The sequence below is a fragment of the Podarcis tiliguerta genome (genome assembly GCF_965153285.1).
Source record: "Podarcis tiliguerta genome assembly, chromosome: 16".
Lineage (NCBI taxonomy): Eukaryota > Metazoa > Chordata > Lepidosauria > Squamata > Lacertidae > Podarcis > Podarcis tiliguerta.
In genome coordinates this window covers 37,747,729-37,772,230 of record NC_139549.1, presented here as the reverse complement: position 1 = coordinate 37,772,230, position 24,502 = coordinate 37,747,729, and the positions used below count along the sequence as shown (strand labels likewise).

At 46.1% G+C, this 24,502-nt stretch overlaps 1 protein-coding gene and 1 long non-coding RNA gene across 3 annotated transcripts in view; one reads left to right on the top strand and one right to left on the bottom strand.

The window, feature by feature from the left end:
• TMEM132B (transmembrane protein 132B) overlaps nt 1–24,502 on the top strand; it is a 353,049-nt gene that overhangs the window by 249,176 nt on the left and 79,371 nt on the right. The window lies entirely within an intron of this gene.
• LOC310666939 lies at nt 12,561–21,786 on the bottom strand. Its single transcript, XR_014506123.1, has 2 exons — nt 21,709–21,786; nt 12,561–12,737 (listed from the first exon to the last, which is right to left on the bottom strand). It is a non-coding gene; the product is annotated as an uncharacterized lncRNA (long non-coding RNA).

Here is a 24,502-nt window from a genome sequence, read left to right as displayed (position 1 = left end):
GCCTCCTGGTATTTGCATCTCCCTCTTTCATGGATGATCCCAGCCAATCAGCAATCGCACAGATGAATGGGATGACATCACAATGATACATAGGCAATCAGATTTAGCCAAGTGAGGAAACCAAGCCCATCTGAGAGAAAGGGGAAGAGAAAATGGTGTGAATAGGTGACGTTTTTGGAGGTGTTCCTATAGTTGGTTGAAAAGATTGCGGGGGTTTTGACAGACAAAACCAAAAATGCTTCTGAAAAGCAGCAGTCTTTGGGTTCAGCCTTATGAATCCTTAATGTTTGTTCAAGGCAACTGGATCTGCTAATTTGCATCTGCAGTAGAAAGGTCTCAATGCATAAACTACATTTCAATAAGATTTTTTATTTACCTGATGTTTAGTAACAGCTCCTTGGAAACCATTAGAGTCTATTGTGTGATTCCACCCTCCCCCTTTTGGGGATTATGGGCCCAGTACATGATAATCGCTCCTCTGGAGCTGTTGCCTTCCGTTGTGTTAGTGGAATCTCCATGCATCCACACAGCGGTGATAGGCTACAATTAGCTGTGGCATTTTCATTTAAATTAATTAGCTGGCTCATGCTGGAAACTTTATATCTAAACCAAACAAAGTGAACCATTGGTGGGGAGGGCCTGAATTCTCTCCACTTCCCAGACCTTTGCATTTGCTAGGCTTCTATCACAGTCTTGTTGTGTTTTTAATAAAAGAAGTAATTTCAAAGGTCTTGGTGGACCCAAAGCGGAGTTCCATTTTAGCCCCTGTCCCATATGTACATGTAAAAAAGAGCCCATGGGATCAGACCAACATCCTGTTATCCAGAATAGTCAGCTGGATGCTTCCATAAGCAGGGTACTGCAGTTTGTTCCCCTGGTATTTATTACTCTGAAGCAAGGATGGGCAGAGGGACACAGGTGGCGCTGTGGTCTAAACCACTAAGCCTAGGGCTTGCCGATCTGAAGGTCAGCGGTTCGAATCCTCTTGACGGAGTGAGCTCCCGTTGCTCAGTCCCAGCTCCTGCCAACCTAGCAGTTCGAAAGCATGTCAAAGTGCAAGTAGATAAATAGGTATCACTCCGGCGGGAAGGTAAATGGTGTTTCCGTGTGCTGGTCTGGTTTTGTCAGGAGTGGCTTAGTCATGCTGGCCACACGACCCAGAAAAACTGTCTGCGGTCAAATGCTGGCTCCCTCGGCCTGTAAAGCAAGATGAGCGCCGCAACCCCAGAGTCGTTTGCGACTGGAGCTAACTGCCAGGGGTCCTTTACCCGTTTTTAAAGGATGGACAGACCCATTGAAGTCTGGTCCATCTCAGTTCTACATGGGGGCAGGACTCAAGTTGTGGTGACTGATGCTGTGAAGTAGAATTCACCCAGTTTTGGATTGTTCAACCACTAATATGAGTCATAGCTCAGTCAGTAGGGAATGGGACTTCTAATCTCAAGGTCATGGGTCCGAGCCCCATGTTGGGCAAAAGATCCTGCATTGCAGGGGGTGGACTAGATGATCCTCATGGTCCCTTCCAACCCTATGATTCTGTGATGCCCATTGGGACTGGTAAGGTAGAAGGCAGGGAGCCCAAAAAGGAGGTGGAGCCAGAGCTAATGTCAGGTAGCGGCAGAGTCTGGCTTTGTATTTTCTTTGTGCTAAGAGGGGGCAAAATGCACATGTTCGCAGACATTCTCATCTCAAGCTAATATATGATATGGGAGAGCCTGGCTTCTCTCTTTGACGTTGGCTTTTGCTCAAAGTTTCTGGGCTCCCAAACCGGAAAATCTACAGCTATTTTTCAGTGTTCCTTTAAAAATGTCTCTTGTCCTCTCGACACAGCTAGGGAACTTGCGTCATTGTCGGAGCTGAGCTTGGTTACAATTCGGAGTAAGTCCCAGTAAGCCCTGATGCTGTGATGGACCCCTCGGATGGCGATAGCTCTGTTAAGGCTCTTTGAGCTGGGATCATCTCTTTTAAAAGTCAGACAGCCCCAGAATTCAATGAAACCATTGAGATGACCTCATTGGGGAGGAAGAAGAATGATTTTGCTGCTGCTGTTGGCATCCATCTGTCTTGGGGGACAATGGAGATGAGTGCACTTCTGGGAGTGAATTCAAACTGCTGGAGGATTGCAGCACCCGCCGTGGCTGTAGACAATGACACAGGAAAGACATGTTTTGTTGCAGTCAGGGCAGATGAAGGCATCTGGTTGTGCTGCTGCAGATGCACCCTGGCGTTTCTTCTATCTGTGCTTCTCCCAGGCCCAGCTTTCATTCCTTCTCTGATCACTGTTATGGATGCACAACCTGACTGCCTGTCTCCAGGCACTGTGGTCATCCCACATAGCAGGGTTGGTGTTGCCAGCCTTCATGTCATGTTTGCAGTCATCTTTGTAATGCAGAGTTGGTCTGCCAATGGGTGGGGTGGGCACTGTCTCACCAGAGTGGTACATGTGCTGTTTATCTCCTGCTAGGACTACTGCAATGTGCTCTATATGGGGCTATCTTTGAAGGTGACTGGGAAACTACAATTAATTCAGAATGTGGCAGCTGGACTGGTGACTGGGAGTGGCTGCCAAGACCACATAACACCGGTCCTGAAAGACCTACATTGGCCCCAATTATGTTTCTAAGCACAATTCAAAATGTTGTTGTTTTTGTTGTGTTGTTGTTGTTGCTGCTGCTTATTATTATTATTATTATTACCCTTACAGAGATACAATTTTCAGAGTTCCTTGAGAGGAAGGATTGATTGTTAAACCAATTTGGGAACTGTAGCTCAGTGAAGGCTATAGGGATCTCCTAACAACTCTCAGCACCCTAAGCAAACTATAGTTCCCAGAATCCTCTGGGGGAAACCGTGGCTGTTTAAAGTGGTATCGTAATGCTTTAAATGTATGGCATGAATGTGGTCTAAGGTCGACTACAGTAAACCCATTAAAATTAATGGGACTGAGTTCATCATGTCCATTATTTTCAATGTGTCTACTCTGAGTAAGGCTAATTTTGGCTTCAATCCAAGATCCTCCCCCCACTGGCAATCTGCCAAATGCCCACATTAACTGAGTTCGAAATTGGCCCCTTATATCAGATGGTGACAATGAGGATAGTTTATTTTGTAGCTGTAAATCACGTCATGTTCTGTGGAGTGTAGCTTATCTCCAGCAAAAGGGACAAGAGGAAGGGTGAGAGAAAAGCAATTGGGAGAACATCACATCTTCTGCTCTTGCGTGATAAGCTCTGGGTGGCTCTGTAATCTTTCATAGACCCTGAAAGCTCTGGAAAATGTCTAGCAGCCTTATTCCTACACGGGTTGCCCGTCTACTACTGAGCTAGGTTCAAGGTTCTTGTATTACTCTACAAAGTCCTAAACAACTTGGGGTCTGGATACCTTCAGGATCAGCTGAACCCTTAAATCCCACCTCAGTCACTGGGATCATCTGGAGGAATGCTGCTAGTTGTGCCCCCCCCCCCCCGTCCTCTGCATTTCAGAAGACTACCTTCAACTAGAAGGTGAGCATTTAGTACAGGCATCGCCAAACTCGTTCCTCCAGCTGTTTTGGGACTACAATTCCCATCATCCCAGACCACTGGTCCTGTTAGCTAGGGATGATGGGAGTTGTAGTCCCAAAACAGCTGGAGGACTACAATGATTTAGTGCCAGCAGATCCGTGCTGTGAAATCCTTTCTCAGAAGAGATTTGGCAGGTACCCTCCCAGAATTCCATAGTTCAGTGCATTCAGTCTAGACATGTGCAAGTCCTGCATGTTGCCTGAATTCCGACTCCCACTTCATCCCACACATGCAGCAAATTATATATTGCTTTGGTGTTTAGTGGAGATGCCAGAGATTCAGCCTGAGGCCTTTTACATGCAAAGCATGTACTCCATCGCTGAGTTATGAACCTTCTCCCAAAGATGAAGTAAATTCTAATCCTCATGGTTCTGAATAAAGAGCTGAATTAAATAAGTGTGTGTCTTCTACTGAGTCAGATTACCATGATATTGGTCTGTTCCAGCCCCTCACAACCTGCTGAATCTGAATGTTGGGAGATTCAGGACAGAAAGAAGAAAGTCTTTCATCGTGCAGCATATAGTTAAGCTATGAAACTTGCTCTCACAGGCATAGGGCAATGACAGTGGTCAATAAATTTTCTATACTATATATAAAGGCTCAATATGGGTAAGTTGAGAAGTAAAAGGTTAAGGGTCAAATGAGGAGAAGGATTATGGTTGTGTTTCTTCCAAAAGTTGTCTGTTCCAACTCTAGACAACAGCAGCAGAAAGATAAATATTCTTCTTTTCAATAATGGTTCCCCCTGTGCGTTAGCCTTCTTATGAAAACAGTCCTCCCAAAAAGAATAAGGGGGAAATGTGTAGCAAGTCTTGTTCATCATACTGGCAAAGTTCCTGGTTGCTTGGATACAATCTGGGTCGCCGAGGGTTTCATTCTCATGGTGAAGATGGGTAATATTGTTTCAGCCGGTTCTATTCTGTTGCTGCTATTGCCGGGGGGACGCTGCGTCTTACATAACATAAACTTAAAGAAGAAGCCTGGACTGCAAACTGGAGTCTTTTCAGAAGAGTGTGGACACCTAGAAATGTAAAGTGTGAATAGGACACAGTTGTGTTGATAAACATGTGTGATGTAGAGCAGTTGTGAACAGACTTCTTGGGTCTATTTTTGTTTATTTATTGGAACCCTGATAACCACCCATCACACAGGCCAAGACGAATCTTAAATCGCTTTTAAATATTCAGACTGTTCATCTGTCCTTGGTGAGATTGCTGTCCTCTTTCCGCCATTACAAGAGGACTCTCCTTTGCTTCACCAATTCCACCCTACCCCCAACTAGCATTGAGGAACCAAACTTGCCTACAAGCCCGTGGGATCTTTCCATCGCAACATTTGAAAGACATACATCTTAGGCCACTAATCCTTTGCAAGCAACGTTTAGCCTCTGGTCTTCAACGCATAAGCTGCAAACTCAGCCCTTCTTCTGTATAGCCTCTAAAGGGAAATCAGAAAAGGAGATGATTATAACAGATGCAAAATAGTGGCTGAGTGGTGGTAGAACCAGATGTTTTGGAGGGTGGCACCATTTACCTGTTGCATCCTGTGAATCATACTCTGGAATAGCCTTCATATATAAATGCACAGTTACTGTAGGTAACCAATCTCCCCATCCCTCTCTCCCTCCCTCTTCTTCTTTTCCATCCTCCTCCTCTTTCAATTGTTAGATTCCACTCTTTCTCCCAAAGGAGCTAAGGGCAGCGAATATATCCATAATAAAACCTTCTTTTCCTTTAAACAAACCCTTCTAAAAACAGTTTAAAACATGCTCTCATTCATTGATCTCAGGGTTGCCAGAAACAGTGTTTTTCTACTATCAGATGCCTGGGCAAACAGGAATGTTTCCAAATTCCTCCTGAAAGTTCATAATGATGGAGGCAGACATACCTCACCAGCGAGGGTATTCCACAAATGGGGAACTGCCACTGAAAAGACCTTGTCATGGATCAATGCAAACCAGGGAGCTTCCAGCAGTGACACCACCAAGAAGGCCCCACCAGCTGATCAGAGTTTGAGGTGGTGGATGCTGGGAAAGGCACTCATTTAGTTACTTGGGAGACCCCAAGCTGTTTAGGGCTTTATATGCTTGTATTGGGCCTGCAATTTGGAGGCCAGGGTGGGTGGAGGTGTGAAGGAAAAGCTTTTGTTGTCCCTATTGTTAAACAAGAAGGACTGGTAACCTGGTCTACTGCCAATTGTCTACTGCTCTGCTTTTGCCTCAAGCAAAATTCAAAGTGACTCTTGCTATTCACCCTCAGGCAGAACACCTGAGGAATTCCGAGGGAAGACAAAATGGATTTGGTAAGAATGGCAGCCTGTCTTAGCAGAGGGATGAACTGCATCTTTCATTGGACCCTGGTTTTTGCATCAAGCAAACTTAGAATGGGATTGCCACATTCTCCTTCAGTGGCAACATCTGCATTTTTTTTTTTTTGAGGCGCCACAAAGAGTTTAAATAAATAATAACAGAAGTTTTTGAGTGTGGGGCAAGGAGGGCCTTGGGTTTTCTGCCTCTGCCTTAAAGGCAAGCTTGCAGGCTCCTATACAGTAGAGAGCAGTGTCCATTGGGACTGGTGAGGAGGAAGGCAGGGAGACCAACAGTAGGTAGAGTAAGAGCCAAAAGCAGGTGGAGTCAGCGCCAGGTACAGGCAAAGCTAAACCCCTGGTTAGTCGTAAGTAAGAAGGCAGCAGAGTTTGTCCTTATGGACCAGCTTTCACTGAATTAATTGTTGGTATCCATCTGTCTCGAGAGACAATGGAGTGAGCATCTGGGGATGAAGTCAAACTGCTGCATTAGAAGCAGGGCGCAAGCCTGGGCAATGTGTCTAGAGGTCCTGGGCTGCCCAGATGTCAAGACTCCCCTCTCGGGGAGGTCCAAAGGAAAACAGAGCAATATGTTTGGCACCAGCTTGGCTGCAGGAGTTGCTGGAAGGAGGTGTACAAGATGCCATCCAACCACCTTGGGACTCCACTCCGGATTAGTGTATTGTTTACTCTGGAGCCTTTTCTTCTCCCAAAGGTATCTCATAAAGCAGTGAAGGTTAAGGATCAGAGTTTTCCTTCTCCTAGATGGTGAACGAGCTCCATTTGCCCCTCACTTTCTCTGCAGCACATACAGAAACCGTCTTTTTGACCATTGGACCCACTCTTGGTCTCTTCCACTCAACCCATTGAAGCCTGTCTTCACATGCAAGAGAAGTCCCTTAACTCACTGAGGGTTTGAGACCCATCGGCTACCCTCTTCTGGTTTAGTTGCCCAGCCGAAGCCATTCCCAGGGTGTGGCCACTGTCACATGCTGACAACTTCTAAGAGCGCCAGTTGAGAGCTGAGTGCAGGGTGAGGATCAAAGGAGGACAAACTACCCCAGAAGGAGCACATTGTGGAAAATGTGTCTCGTTGGACAGCCACCAAGATGCATGGGTCTTTAGTTTCCCAGAATGCACTGCAGAAAGAAGTTTGTGCCAAGATTGTTAAAAGAGAAAGCATGTGCAACAGTGCCTTATGAACAGTGCTGTGTTAGTGTCCTGCAGGCCCACTGACCCATGCAATGAGACATTTGTTCCGCTGGGTTTCTATTCACAAAACGAGCAATAGGACGACACATTCTGAGCACGGATATCAATGGGGGAGAGAGAACCTGGCATCCTTTATGAGTTCCTAGGACTGGAAATTGGGCTTATTATCTACACATTTAATTATCTTCCCTGTGATGCTGAAAGACAAGTCCTTTGACTAAGTAATAATCCATACTGCACCCAACTGCTCCCTTTCCTGTTAAGATGAGTGGAGGAATAACTATTTTTTAAAGTGTTTCTGACACCCCGCGTCCCCCGCCTCACTTGCTTATTTTATTAAATCGCAATGAAAATGAATCGCCCTTCCATTCTTGGACTGTTAGCCGCCCATGTTGATCTGCACACCAGATGTTGAAAAGAATCAATTATGAGAGACATTTTGCTGCCAAGGAAAAAAAAGTTCCCTGGGCGTGTGGCAACTGACATTTTCATCTGGCGCTTGGGATGTTGTGCCAGGAAATTGTCCCCTAAACAGTTGGCACCCAATGGCCCTTGCTGTCTAAATGAGCACAACCAACGTGCTCGTAACAGCCAGGCACGGCTTCAGAAGGGCTTTCAAGAAAACCAACAGCTTGCAGGAAAGCAGGTTGCATACCCGGTGCCATGCCCCCACTGGAGGAATCCTCTTCAGAAAACCATCTGGAGCTCCCCAAGGCATAGGAGCCAACTTCTGGGGGCTGAGGGGGCTTCATCCCCCCAATAAAATATTTGAGGGGGTTGGGGGACCCCAAAGTTGATGGGCATTGCCAATCAAGTGGTGTGCAAGCACCATGTCATGTAACTGATTAAGCAGGGTGGGGGCTTAACTGAGCCCCCCCAATCAGGCCAATCAGGTCACTGATTCACTTCTACCTGGAGCTGGATTGGGTGGCTCCTGTGGACCAATCAGACTGCTGCATTCTGGATCAGCTCCATACGTAACAGTCCTCTAGGTGGGTCTCAGGTTTCAGAGCCTTTTTTTCCAGGCACAGAATGCAGACTGATTCTTTTGCACCAGCTCCCTGATTTTTGAATCCCTGCCTACCTAGCTGGTCAGTGAACACCCTCCTGTTTGCTTCTTGACCTTGCTTCAGAAAGATTCTGTTTGTTGTTTTAGTCGTATTTCTCTAGGTGGATCACATTTAGTCTAAATTCTCGGCTGTGACCTGTCTGTCTTGGGTGGCCCTGCATGGCATAGCTCATAGCTCCTTATTCAAGCCCCTTTGCCACAACAAGGCGGTGATCTATGAAGAGGTCTGAGAGATTCTAGGCCCTGCTTATTTTGCTGCTCCTAAATTAGTTAATTCTGCGTTTGCATGTAAGCCCAGGAGAGGATGTCAGGAGGTTTTTCAGAAAGTGCAGGCTGAGAGAGGTGTGCAGAGTGCAGTCCATCAGTGATAATTTGTGGAATGAAAGGGAAGAAACTTTGCCAGCTTGAAAAGAAGCAAAAACACCACAACAATCAGCTGCACCTGATTCTGGGAAATTTCTCTCTCCCTTTTGATAATTCTAGAACACAATTCCCCCACCCCACCCCCCAGTAATTAATGGAGAATGGTAAGAGGATAAATAAATAAATGTGGGAGGAGTTCTTGGCATAACACTATCCCTTGATTCAAGGCCTTTTGTAACTTTGAGTCCTAACAAGGAACTCAACGGAACAACCATAACAATAAAGTTAGCCACTGAAGTGTTAACAACAGCATGTTAGCTGCCAGCTACGGAATGTACACAATCACCCATCATTTCATGCATGAAGTGCTTCCTGTATATTCTTTAGTGTGTGGCCTTGGGTGTGATCAATTCCAATGGGAATCCTAATTTTGTGGCCTAGCAATTATCCCATTGACTACAATGATAATCTGTCTCCTATGCTAGTAGGCACTGTTTGCATACTTTTTTTGTTTTGAAGTTGTTAAATCAATCCCAAACAACTCACAAAGGGAACTGCTGTGTTGGTGTGGGGATTGTTAGGTGAACTCAAAAAGCTGCAAATCTCCATGAGTTTTTTTCTGGCTTAACAGATACATTATTGTGGAATTTGGGGGAAAGCTTCAAAACGGCGCTTTTAGAACCGAAAAGCGGAGCATGAATCATTCAGGAATGGAAAGAACCGAGGAGAAAGGGTTCATTACCATATAATTGCCAAACAAGATGTGTTCAGGACAGATTAGTGAGTTGTCAGAGTTTCCGGCACACATGGAGCGTTTTCAAGTGCAGAATGTTAAAGGCGGAAAATCCTTTTTTTTAACTTCAGGGGTAAGGTGGCCGTGGTGGGGATTGGGAAGGCTAGCTGAACTTGGTGGAAATGTCTCCAAACTAGAACCATAGGTTTGGATGGGACCTCAATGGGCATCTTTGAGAGCCAGTGTGGTGTAGTGGTTGAGAGCTGTAGTCTTGTAATCTGGGGAACCAGGTCTCCACTCCTCCACATGCAGCTGCTGGGTGACCTTGGGCCAGTCACACTTCTCTGAAGTCTCTCAGCCCCACTCACCTCACAGAGTGTTTGTTGTGGGGGAGGAAGGGAAAGGAGAATGTTAGCCGCTTTGAGACTCCTTAAAGGGAGTGGAAGGCGGGATGTCAAACCCAAACTCCTCCTCTTCTTCTTCTTCTTCTTCTTCTTCTTCTTCTTCTTCTTCTTCTTCTGGTCCAATCCATAGCCAATATAGGGAATCTGCTGCTATGGCATCCCTAATAGGTTGGCCATCTGGTTTCTGCTTAAAAAATGCAAATGAAGGAGAGGCCACCACCATCTTTGCCACCTGCAGCAGCACAGCCAGACACCTTCATCTGCCCCGGCTGCAACAAAACACGTCTCTCCCATATTGGTCTCTACAGTCACAGCAGGTACTGTAACCTTCCAACAGTTTGACTTCACCTGCCAAGGTGCACTCCTCCATTGTCTCCCAAGACAGACAGATGACAACATACACCACATCACACAACTGCCCTGCTTTGAGTGGGACTCCGTCAAAGATTTACAGAAGCCACCCAGGCTTCTGATGCCAATCACGGGTGTCCCATTTCGGCTCCATCTGTCTCTGCATCCATCTCCTCTGCCTCCACTGTGGCCTCTACTGCTGCGGCTGCTGCCTCTGCCGCAGCTGCCGATGTACTTCCGGAAGCTGGCGCTGCACTTGCCTGGGAACCAAAATAATGTGGGACCAAAAGATGCTGCACTCTCCTGTTCCTCTGGCATCACTTTGGGAAGAACATGTTTGTGTGTGGGGGGTGTGTGTTTGTGTATGTGCATGCACTGCTTGGGACGCGGGTGGCGCTGTGGGTAAAAGCCTCAGTGTCTAGGGCTTGCCGATCGAAAAGTCAGTGGTTCGAATCCCCGCGGCGGGGTGCGCTCCCGTTGTTCGGTCCCGGCGCCTGCCAACCTAGCAGTTCGAAAGCACCCTCGGGTGCAAGTAGATAAATAGGGACCGCTTACTAGCGGGAAGGTAAACGGCGTTTCTGTGTGCGGCTCTGGCTCGCCAGAGCAGCGATGTCACGGTGGCCACGTGACCCAGAAGTGTCTCCGGACAGCGCTGGCCCTCGGCCTCTTTGAGTGAGATGGGCGCACAACCCTAGAGTCTGCCAAGACTGGCCCGTACGGGCAGGGGTACCTTTACCTTTATGTGCATGCACACAGACGTGTGTGTGTGGTGTTGGGCAGCAGGTAAGGGCACTCCGTGGCGAGATGGGGGGAATGTGGTGGCGGTGGGGAGAGATTGGTGTTGCTGGACTCTAATTCCCATTGGTTTATGTTCCGGCTGACCATCCCCTTTCTCAGGGAAGTGGAAGCTGTGGTCCTCAATGTAATGCTGGACTCCGAATCCCATCAGCCCCAGCCAACAGAGGCAATCGTCAGGGGTGAGGGCAGTTGGAATCCAGCAAACATCTGGATGGCCACCAGTTTCCCACCTTTATCTTATGAGAAAAATCCCCTAGGGGAACCAATCTAGCCCATGGTCCAGCGGATCACCTGCTTTCTTGGAGTGTAGAACCTGTGGCCCTCCAGGTGACGTTGGACACCAACTCCCAGCAGCCCAGATGGCAGGATCAGTGATCAGGGATGGTGGGAGTTGGAGTCTAGCAGCATCTGAAGAGCCACAGATTTCCCACCTTTGCTTTATCAGGAGAATTGAAAGTACTTTGTTCTTAAATTGCAGCGCATGGTGGGATTCCATTCCTTCCTCTCCACAATTCTTCCTTGTATGACAATAGGACTGTAATTTTCAGTCTGTCATCATCTTGAAAGTGTTTCTCAAATGCTATCCATCAGTATCTCACCAACCTAGTCAGCCCCTGAGATTGATGTGTCTTCATGTGTCTTTTTTCTTTCTTTTTGTATATGTGGCCACATTTAATCTCTGCCTTTAAAAACCATGTTTTCACCCTAAGAGTACAACCTTTCCATTGATTAACAGTTGACTAATGTTGTGAATCACTTAGAACCACAGGTGTATGTTTCTGTGTGTGTGTGTGTATTCCAATAAGGTTTCTTTTAAATGGGGGATTGAATAATGGTGTCCCCAGTTGCCTGATGGCTGAAATGCTGACAAGGAACGCCCAGGAAAAATGGCCTTTAAAAAGCACTGAGTCCTTTAACTCAAGCTTGAGAGGGGGAAATTGCTGAGTGCATCACTTTAAGCATATTTGGACAGCATTGGACAAAGCACTTTCAGGTACTGCCAACTCAAGGCGTATTGAATCAGAATGCAAGCCTCAGTTTTAGAAGCAGGGGCAACCCCCTATAGGAATGTGAGCCTTGTTCCGTGCCCACAGTTCAAGAATCCTGAAGCCTACTCCTGCAAGAGATGCCAAAGATGTTTTGAACTATAGAGCTGCATCAGGGGTGGGGAACCTCTGGGCTATGGGCCAAACCTGGCCTGCCAAGGGGATCCAAGTTGGCCCATGAGACCATTTCCCTTAGTTCGGGATTTAGGGTGTGGGTTGCATTTTGATGGAAACCCATTCCTGATTCAGGATTAGTGTATGTGCGCACTGAGATTGTCTGCTAAAGTGAAGGAAAACCCTTCATTTTAGTGATGCCTTTCAAGGTGCTTTGCAGTCCTGACTTTGGGACTTCAAAGCACCTTTCACCTGATGCCATTGTGATGTCAGATGATTGACAGCTGGGGGGTAGACACCACTCCCATCAGACGGATATATGCAGAAGCTGGGAACCTGTGGCCCTCCAGATCATATCGGACTCCAGCTATCATCAGTTTCAGCCCACATGGCATAGGGTCAGGGATGATTCAAGCTGCAGTCCAGCAACATCTGGAGGACAACAGGATCTCCATCCCTGCTCTGTGCAACCTCCCCTTTCCAGATGAGAGGACCATCCATCCACCAGCTAGGAAAGAAGCAACTTGCCAGTTTCCTAGGCATTTAAAGCAGAGTTTATAATGTTCACCTTCTATTTGAAGCAACCATTATGAGCAGTTGAAGTTCATATTTCTCAACCCATGTGTATTTGTCTTGGCAAATTCTGTAGCACTAGAAGAAGTTTATATTTGCAAGCCACTGTAGCATGGCACCTTTTGTTGATTGGCAGTACTGACATTCTGTTAAATCAGGGGTAGGGCACCTTTTCCAGCTTGAGGGCCACATACATTTGGTGGGCACCTGAAAAACAAATGTAAATGTTACCTTTGTAATATGGGTTAGTTTCTACGGCCCCTCTCTATCCTCCAACCAGCCAACCAAGTCCGGGTACCCACCTTGCCCTAGTGACCAGCCTCCTCCGCTCTCAGGTCTCTGTCTGCTGCCCTTCCTGATCTGCCACCCAAGCCAATGGCTCAGCAAAGCTCATGGAAGAGCCAGCCCCAGTGGTTCTATTATAGCACCTTTACATTTATGAAAAGCTAGCATATGTCCACCCCATACCTTGCATTTCTTTTCTTTTGGGGTGGCGGGGTGGGGGGGGGGAAGAATCTTGGGCGAGGGTAACCTTACAAAGTAGAGTTTGCAATTGTTTGGTGGGAAAAACAACCACCACCTGATCGAAGTCGCACACGGAGCGTTTTTCTAAGAGCGATGTGACATGACAAATTTTGAGAGGCTCTATCATTGCCATTAATATTTATAAAGTGCTTGAGAAATCAGCCAGCGCGCATCCATCAGGGCTTGTTTTGGCAGAACTGTACTGTGTTGCCTGATCAACAAAGGATGGATTTTCTGTGCCGTTTTTTGGCCGGCTTGGGTCACTCATCCTGTCATCTCACTCAGTGCCCCTGCCCCCCGCCCAGCAGTTTTGTAATGTGTGAAAGGGGGTGTGGGTGTGTTTTCTACTGTCAGCAAACAATTGGGCTGGCAACATGCTTGCTGGAGTTCCAAGCCAATATTCTCTCAACACCATCTCAACAGGACCAGGCTGTGAATCAGGAATTACCCAGTTTGAATGCCACCTTTACCATGAAGTAGTAGTAGCTGTTGTGGTGGTGGTTAAGCATTTTTATTCCACTCTTCAGTTGGAAGTAAACCCCTCCCAAACAGGATTACAGATATTAGGGAGAAGACAGTCTCTGTCCTCAGGCTCACAATTTAAAAGACACAACACAAAAGGAAAAGGGTTTGAGAGGAAGGAGGGAAATGCAAGCTTGGGCCCTGATTCTTAGTTACAGAGAAACTTGTAGTGAAAGTTAGGATGGAAAATTTGGAGAGGAGACAAAGGTCTTTCCTCTGTGCTGATGGAGAGGCCCTTCCACCCCATCTCTTTCTTCTCTCTCTCTCTCTCTCTCTCTCTCTCCCCCCCCCAGGGGAATGTATTCTGTGGATGACAGCTGAAAGAGGGTCTGTTATGTACTGAGCTTGGATCCTAGAACAACAGGCAGGTAGGATTCTAGAAGGCAGCAACCTGATTGGTCTGCAGGAGCCACCCAATCCGGCTCCAGGAGGAAGTGAATCGGCAACCTGCTTGGCCTGCAGGAACAGTCCAATCAGGCTCTAGGAGGGGAGTTGAATCAGCCAATCACAAGGGACCCATTGCGTAAATAATGTATATATAGCCAGAGGTTTTTGGGGGGAAGTGCTCACTCATTGTTTACCATGAGCTCAAATAAAGAGCATGAAATCAACACTCAACTCTGAGTATATTTCAGGGTCCCTGACTGTGTGGGGGACCAGATGCAAAAGTGGGTGAAACAATGCATTTTCCCCCACCTGAATGGTGGGAACCAGAGTTGGTGGAGTGGGAGGAACCTTTGCTTTCCACCCTGACTTCCATCTCTTAGGGAGAAGTTGCAGGCATGTCAGTTCTCTCCGCAGCCCACCCTACTTTCCTGCCAAGTGGACACCCTTAGTAAAAGCTTTGGAGAGTTTGGAACTGAGTTTGGAGGGAGAACCAAAGGCAGCAGTGACTGAACAGGAGCCTGAACAGCAGGGTGCAGCCTTGTTGCCTAGAACCAGGCGCCACCTTTTAAGATGGGAACAGACCGCTCCCCGAAGGAGTGCATGTTTAAAGTCCCAAAATTTTCACAAGGCGAAAGAGTCTTACGAGTGGGAATGCCACACCTCACCTTAAAAGCTTGGTGGGTGGGGTATGGAAACTTCTTGGGACATCTTAGTTGCTTTTGTCCAGCTCTGAACTCCTTTCTCTGCTCCTGAACTCCTGAGTCATGCCTCCTGAGCATGGTTTGTGCTGCTGAGCCTGTACTGAGCCTGAATAAAGGTCTGTTTCTAACTTGCAAAAGAGAGCCTTTGTGTGAGTGTTTTAGGGTGGGAGCCAGGACAGTTACAAACTCTCTCACACACCCCTCCACCCTACACCCAGGCCAGCAAGAGAGATTATCAGCATTCAAGGAAACATCCCAGCCAAGCAAAACACACACAAAGAGGATGCGGAATAGGGCTGGTAAGGATTTCGGACTGGGGAGAGGGGATGTGTCTGAGCAGCCGGTTTTGCCTGAGGGCAGTCCTGGGGTCCATATAGAGAGTTCTGGCCATATTTGATGTCTGGACCCCCCTTGGTATAGTGTATCAGGATAAAAATGCACGACTTTGGAGCCATGTGCAAAGTGAACATAGAAAAATGAAAGGAGGGAAGCCAAGGTTTCCATAAAGTGCAATAAAAATTGGCACTTATAATAGTTGTACTGCTGGGCAGGTTGTATTTCACAGTGCCTTTGTGAGCCCATGACATCTGGCTGTGCTATCTGTGTAAATTTCCTAGCCAAAGTGCTGGGATGTGTGTGGGGGGCATGTTGTGTATGAAGATCAGAAATGCAGACGTTTCCATCTCTGCCGCAGAGCAACCACTTATCTGTGACACTAATTTCACAGCAAGAAGATCTCCCAAGTAAAAAGCTGTTACTCATCGCCAAGCAGGCTAATGACGCCCTTCCATCCATGCTTCCCATGTCTTTAGAGAGAAATTAGCAGGGAGGGCAATGGGATGCTGGAGCGATGGAGCCCCGTGGCATCTTTGTCTCCGCAAAGCTGGCACTTTGCTGTCATACTCCTCATTCCAAATGCACAGCTTTCCTTTTTTGGCTCTTGATGGGAGCAGGGGAGCCCAGGCGACTTGTTTACAAGGCAGGAGAAGGAGTGCCTTGGACAGAAGTGCACCTGAAAGTTGGGTTCACACATGTATCATTATGCAGTTGGAAGAGTTAACCCAAGAGTCATCTAGTCCAATCTCGACCAATGCAGGAATCACAGCTAAGATGGCCACCCAACCTCCATTTAGAAGCTGCTAACAAAGGACAACCCACCAGCTTCCAAGATAGCCCATTCCACTCTCAAACAGACCTTACCATCAGAAAGCTCTTCCTAATGTTTAGTCACAATCGGCTTTCTTGTCATTTCAATCCAAGTCCTACCGTCTGGAACAGCAAAAGAACAATCTTGTTCTCTTTTCCATGTGATAGCCCTTCAGAGAGCTGTCATATTTCCACCCAGTCTCCTCTTTTTCTTTTCTTTTCTAATTTTAATTTTAATTTTATTTTATTAACATATAAAACACATACATATACATTTACACAATACACGTACACAACACACTACCTTATTTTCATAACATAAAACATACATACATTACTCTATATAATACCTAGCTATACTATACATATCAACATACCTACACACCTACCCCACACGGACACCCACCAAGTGATTTGACTTCCAGCCGTTCTTGTTACGCTACTTTATTTTTCCAACTAGCTTAAACACATTTCATTATTTCTTTAATCTCTTCTTCTACCTTAACTTTACTCTCCTTTCACTCTAATCATTTTCTGGATTCACTCAATTTCTGTCAGAAATTCTACTTTTTCCACATAAAGTTTGATGTATTCCTTAAAGATAGCCCACTCCTTATTCACTTTTTGTACCATATCTCCTCTTATCCTTCCTGTTAGTTCGGCAATATGGAAGTATTCCATCATTTTGTCCATCATTTCCACCAGTTTGTTTTAGTTGGGACGCTGCTGCTTTTCCAATTTTTGGCAATCAATAACTTTGCCACCATAGTTGCATACATAAATATTGGTCTGACTGTTCTTTTTATTTCCTGTGACTTGATACTTAGGAGAAAGGATTCTGGTTTTTTCCCAAATGAAAATCTAAATATCTGTTTCAGTTCGTTATAGGTATTTTCCCAGAATCCCACTGTCTCTTTGCACTCCCACCACATATGTAGAAAGGTTCCTGCTCCATTGTTGCACCTCCCAGTCTCCTCTTTTTCAGGCTAAACATACCTAGCTCCCTCAGCCATTCCTCATAAGGCTCGGTTTCCAGACCCTTGATCATCTTGGTCATAGAAGAATAGAATCTTAGAGTTGGAAGGGGTCCCAAGGGCCATCTAGTCCAACCCCCTCCGATGCAGGAATCTCAGCTAAAGCATCAATGACATGACCATTTAACCTCTGCTTTAAAACCTCCAAGGAAGGAGAGTCCACCCCCTCTCTTGGGAGTCTGTTCCACTGCCGAACAGCTCTTACTGTCAGAATGTTTTTTTGAATGTTTAGTTGGAATCACCTTTCTTGTAATTTGAAGCCATTGCCTCAAGTCTTACCCTCCAGAGCAGGAGAAAACAAGCATGCTTCCTCTTCCATGTGACAGCCCTTAATATATTTGAAGATGGCTATCATATCTCCTCTCAGTCTCCTCTTTTCCAGGCTAGCTAAACATACCCAGCTCCTTCAACTGTTCCTCGTAAGGCTTAGTTTCCAGACCCTTGATCATCTTGGTTGCCCTCCTCTGCATACATTGCAGCTTGTCAACATCCTTCTTAAATTGTGGTGCCCAGAACTGGACACAGGACTCCAGGTGTAGAATAGAGTAGTACTATTGCTTCCCTTGATCTGGACATTATACTTCTGTGTTAGCCTTTTTTTCTGCTGCTGCATCATACTGCTGACTCATGCTTAACTTGTGGTCTACTAAGCTCACTAGATGCATTTCACAAGTACTACTGTCAAGCCAAGTGTTCTCTAGGTGTGCATCTGAGTATTTCAGTAGTGACTGGTGCCTTCAGGAACCGGTGAGTCAAAGGTCAGGGAGATTTAACAGTAGGCAGAGGTTGAGCCAATGATAGGCAGACCCAACCAATTATTGTTTCGTTTCCATCCTCCTCCCTGCTAAGGGCAACACTAAGGAGGAGGAAACTGATTGTATGAAGGCATGTTGGTGGTGAGGGGGCTGAGGTTGGTGGGGCAGTGTCCCCTTGGCCCTAGTGGTTGTTACTGTTGTGACATGTTACTGTTGTTACTTATTACTTATTACAGTACCATTAGAATACCTGGTGCTGTGTAATGTGTGTGTGTGTGTGGGGGGGTAGATTCACATCTACTCATGAATCTCTGGGTGATTTGCTGTAGTGAGTTCTGACTTGCAAAGTAAAACTGCATATCTGTCTCTCTAGATCAGGGGTCAACAAACCTTTTCAGCAGGGGGCCGGTCCACTGTCCCTCAGACCTTGTGGTGGGCTAGACTATATTTTGGAAAAAAAATGAATGAATTCCTATGCCCCAGAGATGCATTTTAAATAAAAAGGACACATTCTACTCATGTAAAAACATGCTGATTCCCGGACCGTCTGTGGGCCGGATTTAGACGGCGATTGGGCCAGATCCGGCCCCCGGGCCTTAGTTTGCCTACCCATGCAGATAGATCAGTCCCTCATATCATCACTGATTTCCTGATTGGCTGCATAGCAGCATGGTGCCATAAAGTTCAATTGCTGATTCCTGATTGTCTGGAATCACCTGTGCATGTACCTGAGAAAGAAGCCAGGAATTGCACTGATGCGTCATTTCCCAAGAGAAACAAACCCAGTGAACAGGATCAGGGGAAATAAAAGCGACACAAAATTGGGGAACGGATGGTTTGCCACAGTTCCCCACTGTACCAGAATAACTCAGTGTGGTGAAGTGGTTAGAGTGTGTCAGACTAGGACCTGGGAGACTCGACTTCAGATTCTCGCTTGCCCATGAAGCACACAGAGCAATCTTGGACAAGTCACTGTCTCTCTGCCTAACCCACCTCACAGGGTTGTTTTGGGGATTTAAATGAGGATAGGGAGAACCTTTAAATGAGGACAGGGAGATACTTGGAGAAAAAGGTGATCTATAAATGTCAGGGAACTGCCATCGGTTCAGGAGGGAGAGAGGAAAAGCCGGATGGATTACATAGAGCCCCCAAAGATCGTGGGAAGCAGCTCCTCCTCGGTGGGGGAGAGTAACCACGCCTCCAGTGGAGAGGAGCTTCAGGGCTCGGAGGAGGCGAGGCGGTGCCAGGACACCTTGCCTGGGCAAAGCGGGGAGGAGAGGAGTCCTCTGTTACCCACGCCCTCCTTGCGCAGTAGGCTTTCGCGCCGGGAGGGGAGGCGCAGTCTGGGCGTCAAGAAATTACTTTGCTGGGGAAAGTTTAAGCCCCGCCCACTCACGGATTCTGCCAGTGAATGAGCCAGCCATGGGAGAGTGGCGCTCTGGACAGATAAAGTTTATTTTGCATCAAAAGCAAGGCTTCACAGCCAAGCAGGGAGGTATTTTCCTGCTTGCTCTCAAGCAACCCCTTGGAAACCTAACAATAAATGTAATAAATAAATACATTTAAGTTTCAGGCTTTAATAAACAATCTGGAAAATATCTGCAAATGCCATTGCTTGCATGCATTTTATGTCTGGGCAGCTAAGGAAGAAGCGTTCTCCCTCATTTGGTAGATTTTTGGGTGTGGGGACTTCTTGTTGTGGCAGAGCATCTCAGCACGCCACCCCCCTACTTGCATTCTGAATATCTTCTTCTTTAGAAATGAGAGTTACAGCCAAATCCCTGAATGCCAAGGCCCACCCAAAGGAGAAAACTCATGGAATGACGCATAAACTTGTCCTTCTTAACGATTAGCCAACAATTGGCTTCCATTGTGTTTATGATATTTCTCTTCCCTCCCTTTGGACCACTTACTGTAGTTTTATTGCCAATCAGCTTAGCATTCTGGTTGTGTGGCGCCGCTTGAGAGGGCAGTAATTCGAACGGAAGCCCTCATCAAAAGGGCATTATTTGTAAAACAGGGAAGAAATTTCAGCTATCGCAACATTTTTGTTAATTAAATCTGTCAGGAATGTAACGGAGACGAGAGTGTTCTTTTTTTTTAAATGACAGTCTTGCCCTTTTTGCCATTCTTCCAGGAGCTGCAGTGTGCAAGCCTCATTAGTGTGAGTTAATTGTCAACCCCAGGTTTGGAAGAGAGATAGCAAGTGGAAGCACTTCTGCATGAAATCCTGCTCAGGTGCAGACTTGCATCTGCATGAATTGTCCAGTCTCTCAGCCCAGAACTGGGCCTGGAGGACTGAAGGGAGTCAGATGCCCTTGACTCACATTGGGGCAACCTATCTGTGGGGTAGGCAAGGGAGGGCAGTTCCATACTGATGATTTAGTTATTGAATTCATTTGTTAAATTAATATTTTATGTCTTTCTTTGTTAACATCATTGTTAAGATTGCTGGACTCATACTAAGACTCATGTTCTACACTCAGGTGTGCAGTTCACTGGGAAACCTTGGGATACTCATTGTGTCTCAGCCTAACCTACCTCACAGGGTAGTTGTGGGGATAACCTGAGTGTGTATAGAGAATGACATAGCACTTGGCAGTTTCTATCTTTTTTTTAAGCCCTCATGAAAATTCATCAACATCTATATTATTAATTGCTTTGGGATACCTTATGGAAAGTAGTTCAAAAATAAAAATAAAATAGTGTGATTTATCCTAGTATACAAATTTTTGCATGCAATTTCCCCCAATGAGCAAAAACATCCTTGCAAAGCAAACTTCCCGAATACAATACAATTTCCCTTCATGCATAAAGTACTTTGGTATATGTGTTTGTGTACATGTTACTTGGCTTACATGGCTGGAGAACTGCAATGCAAAATTCGTAGAAGTGCCAATTTCCAAGGATGGCTGTGTTCCAGCTATTGTATTGTTTCAGAATGTGCAAATTAGGGAGGCTCGCCTTTAAATGCGAACCGAATCGAATTTCTCCCCTGATCCCTCTCACGTTGTTTTTGCTGTGTTAGCAGCACCAAAAGGATCTCTCCAGACCATAATCCTGGACAGTGTGTATGGAGGTCCTGGGTTGCCCAGATGCTAGGACCTCCATCTTGGCCTCGCTGATGTGTTCCAAAGGGAAGCAGAACCACCTTGGCTTTCAAGTTACCAGAAATGAGATTCTGACTAAACATCAAGATGATCTTTCTGACAGTAAGAGCCGTTTGACAGTTTAACACACTCCCACAAGAGGTGGTGGACTCTCTTTTCTTGGAGATTTTTAAGCAGAGGCTGGGTGGCCATCTGTCAGGGATGATCTAGTTGAGATTCCTGCATTGCAGGAGGTGGATTAGATGACTCTTGGGTCCCCTTGCCAGCTCTATGATTTTAACTCTTGGATAGAGAGGCATGTGTTATTATTGGTGGAAACTATCCTTCTGTACCACGATAAAACTTGCATTTGTTTCTCTGCTCACCTTTCCCTCTGGCCTCACCCACCACAGGCATGTGGCCCTCGGAAGGTTGCCTGGAATGAAATGTGGCCCTCAGACTGAAATAAGTCCCTCACCCTTAGTTTAGGAGAACAAGGAGCAGGAGCAGGTTTGCCAACCGAGGCAATGCATTTGGGAAAGAAGCATGCTTGGCAAAATTCCTCCCTCCTTCCTGCCACTTGTCAAACTTGATGGGTTGTGTGCTGGTAGATAAATAATTGTGATGCGTGCCACTTTTCACCATGGCTGCACGTAAACAAAAGGCATGCTTCTTGGGGTTTTGTTGTTATTATTATTTTTTAGGAGACTCAGAATGCCCTCTGACAGGTGGTGCTGAAACTTGTATAATTAATACCATAAATGCTGTAATAAATTTCGGCAGCAGGACCGGGTTGTGTGCAAAGCACGGAATAATGGGCTGTAATAAATTTGTCATTGGAATACCTGTTGAAGGGTGGCACAGCAAATGGGGAGGGGGTTAGCAGCACCAAGTCAGATGCCTCCAAATTGCCTCTCTGGAAAGCGGAATATTTTCACATCAAAAGAATGAGCAGATGGCAGGTGCAGGAAGCTGGCAAGGCAGCCTCAAATGTGGGGTGGTAAGATGTTGCTGCTCACTCTGACTTCTGCTTCTGTTGATTTTGGGGTTGCCCTTCAGGATGTGTTGTCGTTGGCAGCATGAGTGGGGAATCTCAGGCCTGGGGGCCGAATGTGACCTGGGCTTTGGGATTCTTGCCAGGCTGCTTTGTCTCCCAGGCCACACCCCTTTCAGCCCATTGGTTGCTCTTTGTCTTGCTGGAATGTGTCATTGAACCCTGATAAAGCCTCTTGCTTACCTGGCCGGAGAGATGCGTGCGTAGAAAATTCAGGCTTCTGTGGATGGAATGCACATATGGAATCATAGTAAGAGTTGTACCTCTTGGTCTGCCCACCTTGGCATCTGGCTCTTCCCAGCATTGTTACGAAGTCCTGAGAAAGTTGCCCATGAAGGGACCCAATCACAGGCGGAGGCACCCCCTGACTGGCTCTAGGTGAGAAGTTGGGCAGGTAGGGGCTGGTTCAGGGCAGCCAGCCAGTGAATGATAGGAGTTGTACTCCAACAACATCTGGAGGACACCAAGCGAGCTAGCATAGTACAGTGGTTAGAGTGTCAAACTATAACCTGGGAGAGCAGGGTTCGAATCTCCACTCAGCCATGAAGCTCACTGGGTGACCTTGGACCAGTCACTGCTTCTCAGCCTTACCTACCTTACAGTGTTGTTGTGAGGATGAAATGGGGAGAAGGAGAACCATGCACCCCACCTTCAGCTCCTTGGAAGAAAAGCTGGTATAGAAATTTAATAAATAAATAAATATATAAAAATGCTTGTCTGGCCTCTTAATGATAAGTAGGTTCATTAATGAAGGTAAATAAAAGTTCCCTGACTCTTTCCTCCTCCTCCTCCTCCTCCTCCTCCTCCTCTTCCTCGATATCTCCCCCATTGGCTGGGGTTGCCCCAACCACTCTGAGTGGCTTTCAACATGTATAAAAACATAATAAGCACAAGGAGTGATGTTCTGTTAAGTTGTACTCAAAGTAGACCCATTATAATTAATGAACATTACTAAGTTAGGCTAGAGGGTAAGACCCGAACCAATGGATTCAGATCACAAGAAAGGAGATTCCAACTAAACATTAGGAAGAACTTTTTTTTTACTCTTAAGAGCTGTTTGACACTGGAGCAGACTGCATTGGAATGTGCTGATGTTTCTAAACAGAGATGGGATGGCTGTCTGTCAGGGATTCTTTAGCTGTGATTCCTGCATCTCAGGCGGTTGGACTAAATCACTCTTGGTATACCTTCAAACTCTACAATTCTTTGATTCTGTGAATAGATCTACTCTGAGTTAAACTTAGTTGACTACCACCATGGAAACAAACTTTCGGTGAGATTTGAACTTCAGGATGCATTATTAAAGTGTAATTGGGGCCGGTGTGGGGTGTGTGTCCACAAATATATCCCATCTGTATTGCTGTGTCGTTTGGGATAAGAAATAGGTTAAGGTCTCAGTTTTACACTTGAAATGTTTTCAGCTAAATTCCTACAACAGTCACCTTCTAAGTCACCGAATAAAATTATCTTAAAATATAACAGCAGCTGTTTCAACATATTGGCCCAGCAGACAATCTCCGATCCAGAATGTTGAAACAGCTGCCCAAGGTTAATGTCCCTGATTACTTATTCATTTATCACCTTTTGAGTTTTCCTCTCTTTTTGGGGGTAAACATTGACCCTGTCATCTGCTTTGGCACATCTACAAAATGGTGATGCAATTAACTAAGCGTATGACAGAAATTATGTAATTGCTCCAAATGACAAATAATTGGGATCTCAAGGGAAGTAATAGTACCACTCTATTCTGCCTTGGTCAGCCTGCACCTAGAATAATTGTGGAGTTTAGAAATTTAAGAAATATATTGACAAGCTCGAATGAGTGCAGAGAAGAATGACCAAGACAATTAAGGGTCTGGAAACCCACCCTTATGAGGAACAGTTGAGGGAGTTGGGTATGTTTAGCTTGGAAAAGTAGTGATGTATGGAAGTGAGAGCTGGACTATAAAGAAGGCTGATCGCCGAAGAATTGATGCTTTTGAATTATGGTGCTGGAGGAGACTCTTGAGAGTCCCATGGACTGCAAGAAGATCAAACGCATCCATTCTTAAGGAAATTAGCCCTGAGTGCTCACTGGAAGGACAGATCGTGAAGCTGAGGCTCCAATACTTTGGCCACCTTATGGGAAGAGAAGACTCCCTGGAAAAGACCCTGATGTTTGGAAAGGTGGAGGGCACAAGGAGAAGGGGACGACAGAGGATGAGATGGTTGGGCAGTGTTCTCAAAGCTACCAGCATGAGTTTGACCAAACTGCGGGAGGCAGTGGAAGACAGGAGTGCCTGGCGCGCTCTGGTCCAGGGGGTCACGAAGAGTCGGACACGACTAAATAACTAAACAACAACAAGCTTGGAAAAGAGGAGGCTGAGAGGAAATATGATTGCCATCTTCAAATATCTAAAGGGCTGTGTCATGGAAGATGGGGCAAGCTGCTCTGGAGGATAGGGCCTGAACCAATGGCTTCAAGTTGCAAGAAAGGAGATTCTGATTCAACATCAAGAAGAACTTTCCGACAGCAAGAGCTGTTTGGCAGTGGAACAGGCTCCCACGAGAGGTGGTGGACTCTCCTTCCTTGGAGGTTTTAAAGCAGAGGTTGAATGACCATCTGTTAGGGATGCTTTAGTTGAGATTCCTGCATTGCAGGGGGTTGGACTAGATGACCATTGGGTTCTGTTCCAACTCTACAATTCTATGACTCTGTGAAATCTGGAAGGAATACCCTCCACTGTCATGTCCAGTTCCTATACATGAGCTTCTCTGGA